The sequence below is a fragment of the Rosa rugosa genome, chromosome 3 (genome assembly GCF_958449725.1).
Source record: "Rosa rugosa chromosome 3, drRosRugo1.1, whole genome shotgun sequence".
Classification (NCBI taxonomy): domain Eukaryota; kingdom Viridiplantae; phylum Streptophyta; class Magnoliopsida; order Rosales; family Rosaceae; genus Rosa; species Rosa rugosa.
In genome coordinates this window covers 22,296,296-22,307,497 of record NC_084822.1, presented here as the reverse complement: position 1 = coordinate 22,307,497, position 11,202 = coordinate 22,296,296, and the positions used below count along the sequence as shown (strand labels likewise).

Below are 11,202 nucleotides of genomic sequence, written 5' to 3'. Positions count from 1 at the left end.
TAAGTTTGGGCCAAAGTCCTTTCATTTGGGCCTGGAAGGTACTAAAGTTCATTGCAGCAAAAAGATCGCCGAAGCAAATTTGAAAGGAGAACATTTTAACTTCGTATTTTTTCTTGTTATTTTAATTTGTCGCATAACGTATGAAATTACGTATTCGTAATGTACGAATGTATTCGAGATTAGATTAAAATTATGAGGCCATTAAAAGGATTAAGAAATTAGAAAAAAAATCCAATTTGGGTCTAGAAAAGTATTTTTAAAGTATTGAGGCTTAGGACAAGCCCGGAAAATTTTCCCGAAAGGATTCGGTGAAGTGTCGGAGAAATAAGGATGTTTGGAGATGTAATTTTCGGATTGGGCTTGAGGAAATTAAGAGAAAAAGAAAGTTGGAGCAGCCCAAGCCCACTTGGCCCAAAAGGAGGGGCAGATTCGACTTTTCACAATTAAATTTGGGAGAGGTATTTAAGGAACACATCCCTCACAAACCCTAGCCACTTCCCTCATTTTCTCCATCAGCTTTCTCTCTCTACCGAGAGCCTCTCTCTCTACCCGGTTGCCGGAAATCGCCGCCGCCGCCGTCGCTGCCGCACCGCCGCCGGCCGCCGCCGTCGCCGGAATACGGATTTCAACCAAAATTTCCAGATTTTCTCCTCTTCCTTCCCTCTTTCCATTTCTCCAACCAAAATCATGAAATTTAGCCATTTAATCCCCCAAAAACCCTAGAACCCGAAGCTAAAATTGGGGCTTTTGTGATTTCTTCTTTCCAAGCTCAAATCAAGGTATTTTCCATCCTAATCTAGCCTCTAATCCTTCGATCTATACCTATTTCTTCCTAAATCCGAGATTTTAATTTGGGTTTGTGATTTTGTTTGCATGAACCCGATTTCTCCTTGAACCATCAAGCTAGGCTACGGGTTTGGCAAGGATTTTTGGTAAGGATCTATCCATGCAACCTTGTTTTCGAGTTTTTGGTTGAGATGTTGATTATGGACGGATTTGTAGGTGAAGAAGGCCAAGGAGAAGGTATATGACGTGATTTTTGAAGGAGAAAGGGTAAGGAATGGGTTTTGGACAAACCCTAGAATTTTTGGAATTTATTTGATTGATTTGGTTTATGTTGAGCTATGGTTGTTGTTGGAAAAATTGTGAAATTAGAGATTTGAGGATGGATAAATTAGTAGGATTTTATTAGCATAATTTTCTTAGTGTTGGAATTTTGTTGTTGAAGATTTGGTAATTATAGTTGTGTAGTTTTGGCCAAAGGAAAAAGAAAAGGAAGAAGAAAAGAAATGGATTTGTTCTTGGAAGAAAAGGGAAAATAAAGAAAATGGTAAAAATTGGATTAAATGAGTTTTTACCTTGGTAAAGTGGTAAAAAAGTGAAGAAGGTGAAAGTAAAGGTAAATTCGGTAAAAAGGAGGTAAAAGTGAAAGTGTGGAGGTAAAAGTCAAGGTAAAAGTGAAAAGGTGAAAAAGGAGAAGTAAATTGGTAAAAGTGAAAGTAAAACCTTATTTATAATTATTCACTTATTTATTTTTAATAAATAAGGATAATGGTAAATAAAGGAATATTTGGTCAAAAGTCAGAAGTCAAAGTCAAAGGTCAAAAGTCAACACCGAGAGTTGACCATGGTTGACCGACCTCGTAAAACGTGAGGAATCGACTCGACTTTGGTCGCTCGGATTGACGATAGTTTAGCGGAGCGATAAGGACGCTTTCCTTTTTAAGAAAGAAGTGAGTTTCCCAAATTGGTAAAAGTCGGAATAAATAATTAATGGCCTCATTGAAATAAAAAGGAACAGTAGACAGTATATTTAACCCGAACTATACTATTGGTTGGGGTATGATCACCATATCCCAAATGGGCTTACTATTCTAAGTGAGTTGTTCGGGAATGGTTTTTGATAATTATCGATCTTGGTTATTTGGTGAATTTTAAAGTGAGTTATGAATTAATTATTTATCGGATATAATTTTATTATAAAGGACCCGAGCGGGTGCACTTGGATTTGGATAAAGGATCGAAAGTCGGGAACGAACCCGAATGTGGGCAAGCACTCCATTTCCAGGTAGGGTGAGCTGTCCCTTCCTTGTTAGAGGCTTTTCAGTGTATGTGGAATGCTATACTAAGATAGTATGTTGCCTGCAAGTACGTTTTTGGTTGTTCATTAGTCGATGCCTCGTGATACATGTGTTTTCAGAACTGATAATTGCTAATTGTGAAAACCGAGGCTAGACTTGCATGTTGAGATACTGTACCCTTGTATGTGTGTACTTGTGACCTGAAAGTGAATGGGACCTAGACGCGTTGATTCCTAGGGATCCCACGGTGTCGATAACCGTGAACCTCCGGAGGGGGCTGTGCTCCTATGTTTGTCGGGGAAAGGTAAGTACAGACAGTGAACCAGTCATAGGAGACTCAGAGCCAGGAAATGGACACTTTCGCTACTTGTAGTCACAAGGACTACAAAGTAGTTGGCTGGTTCTCTTACTCAGGACGAACCAGATCGGTCACTGATTTATTTTACTTTAGCCGGCAGGTAAGTATCTCGGAGCTCCAAATTGTGTGAAGCATACTGCATATGCTTTATAAAAGAAACAAATGTTTGTGGTTGCCACTTTTCTTAAAGCATTTTTCGATAAACGTGCACAATATTATGTAGTAAATATTTTCAAGTATATTATTTTTCAAACCTAGCATGGTTGGGTCGGCCCCTACCGGGCATGCGAGGACGAAAGCTCACCCCTACTATAGTGTGCAGGTTTCGAGCATGTGGTCGGGAAGCGTACAGGGGAGGCACATGGCACGGCTTGGCGCATTTCTCTTTAGTTTTATCAAAAGAAGGTTTTGGTCCTTAATCGGATTTTGTAGTAGCTTGTTTATTTACTTTTTATTTATTTCCTACTCGTTTACAAAAATTCCGGGAGACCCGTAACCCTGGGGCGCGTCTCCCTTACTTGTCGTTACTTAGAGATCAGTTTTATTTTCCAAATTGGGCTCGGAGCCCAAGCCCAAAACTCTTAGCCCATTTCGAATTCCGCTTTTGAAAATGTGTTGTTAGGTTGCTAGAATGATTTGTCCAAGAAAGTGTTTTGTAAACCAACAGCCTAAACTCAAAAGGCCTTGCGGTTTCGGGTTGATGAGCTATCGAGATGCCATTCGTGACATGTCGATTCCTCATTGGCTCGGAGTCGCGGCGCTGTGGGACCCCCCTCTCGGGTCACTACAGTAAAGTGGTATCAGAGCTCTAGGTTCCGAAATACTTTCGAAATCGTTTTTGCAAAACTAGCAACCATTCTCATATTTTTTCAAGTGTCGAATTTGGTTGGGCAAAACGCTCGAATTTCTTGGACATTTTAAAGTATGTTGGTAAAAAAAAAAAAAAAAAAAAAGTGTAATTTTGTTTGTTTCCTTGTGTTGCTTTAAATTTTGGTATAAATTTTAAAATTGCCAATGCCGTCATGATGCCGCTCGACCACAAACGCTCCAAAGGTAGTAAGTATGAAAATTGGATAAAGTGTTGGGTAAATTATTAGGGGATTGAGCATTAAGGAGTTAACGAGGTTATATTGGGTGAGTTGATACTCGGAAAAGTAGGTTAGAAATGAAGTTGAAGGGAATATTTGTGTACCCCCATGCTAGTGTTATAAAGTAAATTTTATTGATGGATTAAAGTTGTTGTACTACATATATTGTTGCACGTATTGAAAAATATAGAGTGTTGTGTGGAGCAAAGTGAAAACTTGAGTAAAAAGTGAGATAATGACCCCTATATAGTCATTTGGATCAGTGGTGTTCGTATTTTCGCTCAATTTCCTCTTCTTTCTTCCGAGTGATGGCCCGACTGCAGCGGTTCCCCATCGATGCTCTACGAAAGAAGGTGTGATTTTCGAGTAAGGTAGACACCACTCAAGTGTTTCCCAAGTAGTGGACTGATGGGGAAACTTGTAATGGCAACACAAACATGAAATTGATTATTGCTTGAGCTTGGCATCTCCCCAATCTTGTTGCTAAATTGTGGAACGATATGAAGCTTTGTTGCTTCGGGAGAATCTAATATTGTGTTGTTGTGTTGACAATATTATTTTGTTGGGAAACTGAAGAAATTGAGGAACGACTAGTAGAGCCGTAGAAACTATTCTTGGGTTGCCATTGGTCCGCAGGGAGTTGAGAAATTGTGTTTCCTAATCAGAGAAATTGTTGGGAAAATAAATGATTGCGGAACCAGCAACGTACTTGGAAATGTTAGTATGCTTTGAGACCACAAGGTCACGACCTTGTACTGGTATTTAGTAGGATCACTAGCAACGTTTCTAAGAGTGGTCAAGAAAGGATCTTTAAAGGTTATAACTTTAGCAGCCAGTTTTCTTTACTTCAAGGAGTCTTTGATTGCTTTGAAGTCAATAACGCCACGAATTTCAGAAAGTAGAAAAGTTGGTGGCACACTCCTGAAAGGCAACTTTGATTACGTGGTTAGAATGAAGCTGAAATGGTGACGTCAAGGAGTATTTGAAAATTCGAAAGTTGAATTAAGGCCTCATTCTCCAAGGATGTGGAGAAAGGCGATCAGTGTGCCATGTAGAAGTACATGTTGTGGCTTCGCTATCATGACAAGGTAAAAGACGAGTACGAGTACGAGCTCGAGAATCGAGGGGACAAATTATGCATTTACCCCATGCGTTCACTTTTGAGACAAAGTATTCGTAACACTTCTTCCACACCAGGAGTTTACATTAACTATTTTACATTCTTGCCTCTTAGTACAAAAGTTGATTTTCGTCTCTTGCATTACTCAAAATGTTTTCCTCATAAGTCAAGAGACTACACCTTAAACAATCAAGTTTTCCTTACTAAGATGTTTTGTTTTACAAAGCTCGAACATTTTGGGTTCTTCAAAAAAAAAAAAAAAAAAAAAAAAAAAAAAAAAAAAATTGTAGCCTAGAATTTGAAAACAAACTCAAACTATTTTCCTGTTCCAGTGAAAAGTCTTTGAAATTATTTCCTTACCTACCAAAAGGTTCTTGTCAACAAATCTTGTTCGAAAAGTACAAAAGTTGAAAATTTCCCTAATCTGTTTTTAAGCAAAAAAAAAAAAAATTGAAATTCCGAGAATTTTACTATTTTGTCTCTACAACTACTCAAAATGTAGTTTTATCCGACCTCTACTACTTTTAAAGTTCTGACATTTTGACGACGGTCTCAGTCAACATTTCTAGATTTGGATCTAGGGATTTGGTTGAAATTGCATATCCAAAATTTTAGTCGTCAACTCATTCGAAATTATTTTCCAACTTCTTGGAAACTTGAAATGTTAATCTTGTTGTGGTTTTCTTTTATCCTTGGTTATCCTTTCTATGTAAAACTGGTGGTTGGAAGAATGTTAGTTCACCTTCGAATTTACTCAGGACACCCACTTTGAAAGTAAAGGACTACTTTAGAGGAAAATATATAGAAATTACTTTTTCTTGTTGTCGGACGAGGACACAAGAAAATAAAGTGCTTGTAACCGATTCAACTGTTTTGGCTTGACCAAAAATTGAAGGAGCGCTTATGACTTGGTTTCTGAGTATTGACATCAAACGAGTTCGTATGATGAAAATGATAGTTCAAGGTCGAGACCGTTAATGGAAATGCTACGAACTTTACAAATCTCGAGGAGTCAACTTCGATTGGTGATCCTCGAATTTCGTTGAAACTTAGCGAAAAGTATTGTTGCAACTTGATGCCTTGAGCATTGGACGGTTTGTTTGGTCAATGCCAAGCGACCTATTGATTGGTGTCTCATGACGTGTTGTAGGTACTTAGGTGTTGCGATTTCACAATGTGACATCGAATTTACTGAATCGTTTGCTTGGTTTCGACGTCATATGTACAAGCTGCCACAATTGTTTGTTCATGGAGTAAACAGTATCCGCTAAGCTACGTATAAGTGTGCATGAGGTATGACAACCAAGATCGTTGATAACTACGAGGCGGACGACAGTGATGACATCGTTGACGTGTCATTCGTAGTGACGCTTTACGAAACTTATTTAGGTTGACCAATGGAGAAAGCTCGGTTTCTCTCCTTGGTTGCAACTTATATTTAAGGCTCAAATTCCCGAGTAATTTTATACTCTCGTTAAATGGGAATTGAGCGTAGACATCAATTTGTTTTCAGTGATTTTGAAAAGTAAGCTATTATTGCATGGTTGCAACAAAGTTACTATTTAGCAAGTTGCTAATCGAAAAGAAGCATGATTCACGGAATAAAGTGTATCCTATGGAACGTATGATAGGAACACTTACTGAATTGATAAAGATAGCTCCGGAATGGGGATATGAAATTAATGGAAGCACGAATTGTGAAAGTTTTACGAATGTCATTGTGTTGTGTAAGATAATGTGTGACGGGGCATTCCACGCGAATTGTTTACAAGTAATGCTTGAGGATTCTTACACTAAAATGTTGGTCATTTAGTTGTGGAAATGAGGTCGACGAGTGGATTTGCCACTGCTTTGCAGTATGTGGTTATTGAGATTAGTGGGTGACTAAGTGTTAGTCCCCGATTTGTTATAAGACTCTTTGAATTATTCGGAAAGGCTAAAATTATAATGTCTTTGTATATGGCATTGAGCTCAGAGGAGTTGGATGAGACAATGAAATCAAATGTTTGCACATACACACACAATGTGATAGAGGAAAAGTGCAATTTGCGAAAAACAAATGGTTATAGAGTTTGATGAGGTCGTCCCCATAAGTGGAATAAGATGTACCATGTGAATGGTAAAGGTTCAAAAAGTATCAGAGGAAGGTAAAACAATGTCTTGTGCAAACTCGAGCCCGAGGTGAAAAGAAGTAACCTCTCTCATTCATACATTGGGTAAATTTCGAGGACGAAATTTATTTTAAGGGGGGTAGAGTGTGAGCCCCCGAAAATTTTGTTTAATTTTTAGAATGTAATTTTTCGCCAATAAGATTTTCGCAAGGTGATTTAAGTGAAGAAATCGATTTTGGAAATTGTTTTGGTGTCGAGACCACCTACTGGGCCGACAATTTAAGTTTGGGCCAAAGTCCTTTCATTTGGGCCTGGAAGGTACTAAAGTTCATTGCAGCAAAAAGATCGCCGAAGCAAATTTGAAAGGAGAACATTTTAACTTCGTATTTTTTTCTTGTTATTTTAATTTGTCGCATAACGTATGAAATTACGTATTCGTAATGTACGAATGTATTCGAGATTAGATTAAAATTATGAGGCCATTAAAAGGATTAAGAAATTAGAAAAAAAATCCAATTTGGGTCTAGAAAAGTATTTTTAAAGTATTGAGGCTTAGGACAAGCCCGGAAAATTTTCCCGAAAGGATTCGGTGAAGTGTCGGAGAAATAAGGATGTTTGGAGATGTAATTTTCGGATTGGGCTTGAGGAAATTAAGAGAAAAAGAAAGTTGGAGCAGCCCAAGCCCACTTGGCCCAAAAGGAGGGGCAGATTCGACTTTTCACAATTAAATTTGGGAGAGGTATTTAAGGAACACATCCCTCACAAACCCTAGCCACTTCCCTCATTTTCTCCATCAGCTTTCTCTCTCTACCGAGAGCCTCTCTCTCTACCCGGTTGCCGGAAATCGCCGCCGCCGCCGTCGCTGCCGCACCGCCGCCGGCCGCCGCCGTCGCCGGAATACGGATTTCAACCAAAATTTCCAGATTTTCTCCTCTTCCTTCCCTCTTTCCATTTCTCCAACCAAAATCATGAAATTTAGCCATTTAATCCCCCAAAAACCCTAGAACCCGAAGCTAAAATTGGGGCTTTTGTGATTTCTTCTTTCCAAGCTCAAATCAAGGTATTTTCCATCCTAATCTAGCCTCTAATCCTTCGATCTATACCTATTTCTTCCTAAATCCGAGATTTTAATTTGGGTTTGTGATTTTGTTTGCATGAACCCGATTTCTCCTTGAACCATCAAGCTAGGCTACGGGTTTGGCAAGGATTTTTGGTAAGGATCTATCCATGCAACCTTGTTTTCGAGTTTTTGGTTGAGATGTTGATTATGGACGGATTTGTAGGTGAAGAAGGCCAAGGAGAAGGTATATGACGTGATTTTTGAAGGAGAAAGGGTAAGGAATGGGTTTTGGACAAACCCTAGAATTTTTGGAATTTATTTGATTGATTTGGTTTATGTTGAGCTATGGTTGTTGTTGGAAAAATTGTGAAATTAGAGATTTGAGGATGGATAAATTAGTAGGATTTTATTAGCATAATTTTCTTAGTGTTGGAATTTTGTTGTTGAAGATTTGGTAATTATAGTTGTGTAGTTTTGGCCAAAGGAAAAAGAAAAGGAAGAAGAAAAGAAATGGATTTGTTCTTGGAAGAAAAGGGAAAATAAAGAAAATGGTAAAAATTGGATTAAATGAGTTTTTACCTTGGTAAAGTGGTAAAAAAGTGAAGAAGGTGAAAGTAAAGGTAAATTCGGTAAAAAGGAGGTAAAAGTGAAAGTGTGGAGGTAAAAGTCAAGGTAAAAGTGAAAAGGTGAAAAAGGAGAAGTAAATTGGTAAAAGTGAAAGTAAAACCTTATTTATAATTATTCACTTATTTATTTTTAATAAATAAGGATAATGGTAAATAAAGGAATATTTGGTCAAAAGTCAGAAGTCAAAGTCAAAGGTCAAAAGTCAACACCGAGAGTTGACCATGGTTGACCGACCTCGTAAAACGTGAGGAATCGACTCGACTTTGGTCGCTCGGATTGACGATAGTTTAGCGGAGCGATAAGGACGCTTTCCTTTTTAAGAAAGAAGTGAGTTTCCCAAATTGGTAAAAGTCGGAATAAATAATTAATGGCCTCATTGAAATAAAAAGGAACAGTAGACAGTATATTTAACCCGAACTATACTATTGGTTGGGGTATGATCACCATATCCCAAATGGGCTTACTATTCTAAGTGAGTTGTTCGGGAATGGTTTTTGATAATTATCGATCTTGGTTATTTGGTGAATTTTAAAGTGAGTTATGAATTAATTACTTATCGGATATAATTTTATTATAAAGGACCCGAGCGGGTGCACTTGGATTTGGATAAAGGATCGAAAGTCGGGAACGAACCCGAATGTGGGCAAGCACTCCATTTCCAGGTAGGGTGAGCTGTCCCTTCCTTGTTAGAGGCTTTTCAGTGTATGTGGAATGCTATACTAAGATAGTATGTTGCCTGCAAGTACGTTTTTGGTTGTTCATTAGTCGATGCCTCGTGATACATGTGTTTTCAGAACTGATAATTGCTAATTGTGAAAACCGAGGCTAGACTTGCATGTTGAGATACTGTACCCTTGTATGTGTGTACTTGTGACCTGAAAGTGAATGGGACCTAGACGCGTTGATTCCTAGGGATCCCACGGTGTCGATAACCGTGAACCTCCGGAGGGGGCTGTGCTCCTATGTTTGTCGGGGAAAGGTAAGTACAGACAGTGAACCAGTCATAGGAGACTCAGAGCCAGGAAATGGACACTTTCGCTACTTGTAGTCACAAGGACTACAAAGTAGTTGGCTGGTTCTCTTACTCAGGACGAACCAGATCGGTCACTGATTTATTTTACTTTAGCCGGCAGGTAAGTATCTCGGAGCTCCAAATTGTGTGAAGCATACTGCATATGCTTTATAAAAGAAACAAATGTTTGTGGTTGCCACTTTTCTTAAAGCATTTTTCGATAAACGTGCACAATATTATGTAGTAAATATTTTCAAGTATATTATTTTTCAAACCTAGCATGGTTGGGTCGGCCCCTACCGGGCATGCGAGGACGAAAGCTCACCCCTACTATAGTGTGCAGGTTTCGAGCATGTGGTCGGGAAGCGTACAGGGGAGGCACATGGCACGGCTTGGCGCATTTCTCTTTAGTTTTATCAAAAGAAGGTTTTGGTCCTTAATCGGATTTTGTAGTAGCTTGTTTATTTACTTTTTATTTATTTCCTACTCGTTTACAAAAATTCCGGGAGACCCGTAACCCTGGGGCGCGTCTCCCTTACTTGTCGTTACTTAGAGATCAGTTTTATTTTCCAAATTGGGCTCGGAGCCCAAGCCCAAAACTCTTAGCCCATTTCGAATTCCGCTTTTGAAAATGTGTTGTTAGGTTGCTAGAATGATTTGTCCAAGAAAGTGTTTTGTAAACCAACAGCCTAAACTCAAAAGGCCTTGCGGTTTCGGGTTGATGAGCTATCGAGATGCCATTCGTGACATGTCGATTCCTCATTGGCTCGGAGTCGCGGCGCTGTGGGACCCCCCTCTCGGGTCACTACAAATAGTGTCTCCGTGAATAGTAAATATGTGTTGGTGTTTTCTAGGAATTAATTTAGTGGTTTTTAGGATTTTGTTTTGTGTTTTTTAGGTGTTCCTAAATTTTAGGGATGCTTTGGTGTTTTTTAGGGAAAGTAGTTAGAGTTAGTTTTGACTTAGGATTTCTTGTTTGACTTGGTCAATAATATGTATCCTTGTTGTATATAGATTCCCTATGTGTTATGGATTTGTAAATTGTGTATAAATAGGAGTAGGATTCCAAAACCTTTTCTAACTTGTATTCTCTCTTCTTTTCAAATTGTCTATATATACTTGTATATTTTTGTTGTTCTCTCATAATCCTTTTCTCTCTAATTTCGTGTGATATATGTATGTGTTCTCTCTAACTCTTTGTTGTTTCTAATTTTAAGCATGCTTGTATTTGTAAACTTGTAATATTTTCATAAAAACTTGTATATTGTATCTTTGATTTCGTAAATTTGTATATCCTTTCTTTTAATTTGTTTCTCACATGTTAGCACCCTCAATCCCCGGTTTAGAACGATCCCTGCTTACTCTATACTAACGCTCGACATTTTCAGGGTTTAAATTGGCGATGCTTTTGCGCGTATCAACCTTCCACCGTTATATTTGGCCAGCAGCGGAATCCTGAGGCCATAATCCTTCCCCGAAAAAACCACCGCCAGAACCGGCCGGGAAGTAGCCGGACCGGCCTGCAGAAGCGCTGCACATACCTGAACCGCGGTGACTCCCAGATCACTGCCTTATTCCCAGCCCAGCATCAGTCCGGCCCAAGTCAAGAAAAAAGAGAGGCGTGGCCCAGAAAGAAGAAGAGAGAGGCGGGCCCCAGACTCTGACGCAGCCCAGCCCAGAGAAGGATAAGGGCAGGCCCAAGGTTGTGTGGCCCACTGCAGAAAGAAAAAAAAAAAAAAAGGGAG

The 11,202-nt window shown here is 39.0% G+C and overlaps 2 long non-coding RNA genes across 2 annotated transcripts; both read left to right on the top strand.

Moving 5' to 3' along the window:
- Window positions 1-227: 227 nt before the first annotated feature.
- LOC133739164 (uncharacterized) lies at window positions 228-3,022 on the top strand. The gene is made up of 5 exons (XR_009860469.1): window positions 228-779; window positions 908-932; window positions 1,003-1,053; window positions 1,986-2,068; window positions 2,755-3,022. It is a non-coding gene; the product is annotated as an uncharacterized LOC133739164 (long non-coding RNA).
- Window positions 3,023-6,090: 3,068 nt separating this feature from the next.
- On the top strand, window positions 6,091-9,939 carry LOC133739163 (uncharacterized). Its single transcript, XR_009860468.1, has 5 exons — window positions 6,091-7,818; window positions 7,947-7,971; window positions 8,042-8,092; window positions 9,025-9,107; window positions 9,794-9,939. It is a non-coding gene; the product is annotated as an uncharacterized LOC133739163 (long non-coding RNA).
- The last annotated feature ends 1,263 nt before the right edge of the window (window positions 9,940-11,202 follow it).